Genomic DNA, 2,346 nt, shown 5'->3' with positions numbered 1-2,346 from the left:
GCAAATTCCCTTCCCCAAAGGAAATTAATGAACCAGAGGTTTTGCAGTCACTATTACTGAGAGTAGTTTTCAATTCCACATTTATTAAATGAATTTAAATCCCACTAGTTGCCATGGCGGGATTTGAACCCACTTCCCCAGAGCATCAGTATGGACATCTAAACATAATTCTAGCTCCACACCACCATATCCTTATTTATGAATGACTACTGGCAAACATCATTAACCTCAGTTATTTTGACAGTGCAATCTGCTACTTTGTATTTTGAGAGGTAGACTGTGTCACTCACTTGACCTGTTAGATTTCGAGCAAAAATTGTGTTCAGAGTTGTGCTCCTCAACATGAGAGTATTTAGTGCTTAGATTAGAGCAACTGAGGCTGTTTGCCGAAGAGGAAAGACAGTCAATAAGACTCTTACTAGAAATGTTCAAAATTGGGAAAGGTTTTGATAGACTGGACAGGGAGCTACCATTTCCATAACCAGAGGACATTGATTTAAGATATTCGGTTGAAAAAAAGAAACAAATCAGGAAAACTATTCTTATGCAGCAAGTTGTTTTGAACTGGAATCCACTGAGGGTTGTGAAAGCAGATTCAATTGTAACGATCAGAAAGGAATTGGGTATTAATTGAAAAGGACAAAAGAAATTCTGGGCTCTGGGGAAGAAATTGGATAGCTCTTTAAGAAAGCCAGCACAGGGATGATGGACCAAATGATCTCATTCTGTCCTGTGTGATGACACGATGCAGATTGCTCCACAGTGATATTAATATAATTCTGCCATTATTTGAAATACATTACATTACATGAAATACATTGAAATACAGCACAAAAAAGGCTGCCCAACGTTGGTCAATGTTGGTGTTTTTTTAGAACATAGAACAGTACAGCACAGTACAGGCTCTTTGGCCCACGATGTTGTGCCGAACTTTTACCCTAATCCTAAGGTCTATCTAATCTCCACCCCTAACCTTACTCTTCACCCCTGCTTAGTATAAAGTCCTAGTCCCTTCTTTCTCATGTGTCCATCTCCTTGACTGTCCAGTTCAAACACGTGGTAATGACTATATAGAAACTGGGGGGTGCTGCTTTCCTTTTCATTTCCCAGATGAAGCCTTTGACTGAAGCTGTGAACACTCAGTTTGTAGGCTGCCCGACTCTCAGCTTTAGTCTTAAATGTTTTACTCCTCACAGTTTAAACTTTAAAATGACAGTTGGTTGTCTGGAAGAACCTTAATCTGGATGTATACATGCAAAACGATTTGGAAATAGCAGTCCAGTGATTTTCCTATTGTCTAGCCTGGAATAGTAATCCAAAGATTGCAAAACCTTGGGAGTTTGGGAATTTGAATTCTGTTTTAGAAAATCTTCACTGATGTTCCTTTACAGGGAAATATAACACCATCCTTAAGTGATTCGGCCTAAATATGACTCCAGTTTCACACCAACATGATTGAGTCTCTGAAGTGGTTCAGTAAGCCGTTGACTTGAATTAAAATTACAGTCTACAACGCAGAAAAAGATCCTTCGGCCCATTGAGTCTGACCAGTCAAAAACAAGCACCTAGCTATTCTAATCCCATTTCCCATCACTTGGCCCATAGCATGTATACCTTGGCATCGCAAGTGTGGGCAACCAAAGATGAGCCATTAGTACTGAGCACATTGTTGAATGAATGCAAAAACAGAGGTAAATTAACAAAAAGATGTGATTATATTAGTGATCTTGGTGACACCAAAATACTCATTCCATTCACTGCTGGCAAGACACAGTTGCTTTGTCCTGTCCCTAGGAGTGGTTTAGGAGGTAGGGAGTTGGAGAGTTTCAGTTATGGAGAGAGATTGGATAGACTTGGGTTATTTTTCTTGGAGCAGAGGAGGCTGAGGGGGGCATCATTGAGGTTAAAATTATGACTTGCAGAGGTAAGCTAGACAGGAAGGAACTTTTCCACTTGGTGGAGGGATCAGTGAACAGGGGACATAGATTTAAGGTAAGGAGCATGAGGTTTAGATGAAGTGTTGTTTACTCAGAGGGTGGTGGGAATCTAGAATTAACTATCTATAAGGATGGTAAAGGCAGAGACCCTCATGACATTTAAGATGTGCACTTGTGATGCCAATGCATACAAAGCTATGGGCGAAGTGCTAGAAATATCTGGCACATAGGAAGACAGTTGTGATTCTTGGAGGTCAGTCATTTCAGCTCAAGGACATCCCTGCAGGAGTTGCTCAGGGTAGTGTTCTAGGCCTAACCATCTTCAGCTGCTTCATCAATGACCTTCCCTCCATCATAAGGTCAGAAATGGGGATGTTTTCTGATGATTCCACAATGTTCAGCACCATTC

This window comes from Rhincodon typus, chromosome 8 (assembly GCF_021869965.1).
Source record: "Rhincodon typus isolate 14 chromosome 8, sRhiTyp1.1, whole genome shotgun sequence".
Lineage (NCBI taxonomy): Eukaryota > Metazoa > Chordata > Chondrichthyes > Orectolobiformes > Rhincodontidae > Rhincodon > Rhincodon typus.
The sequence above is the reverse complement of the archived record's forward strand: the minus strand, read 5'-3'. Positions refer to the sequence as shown.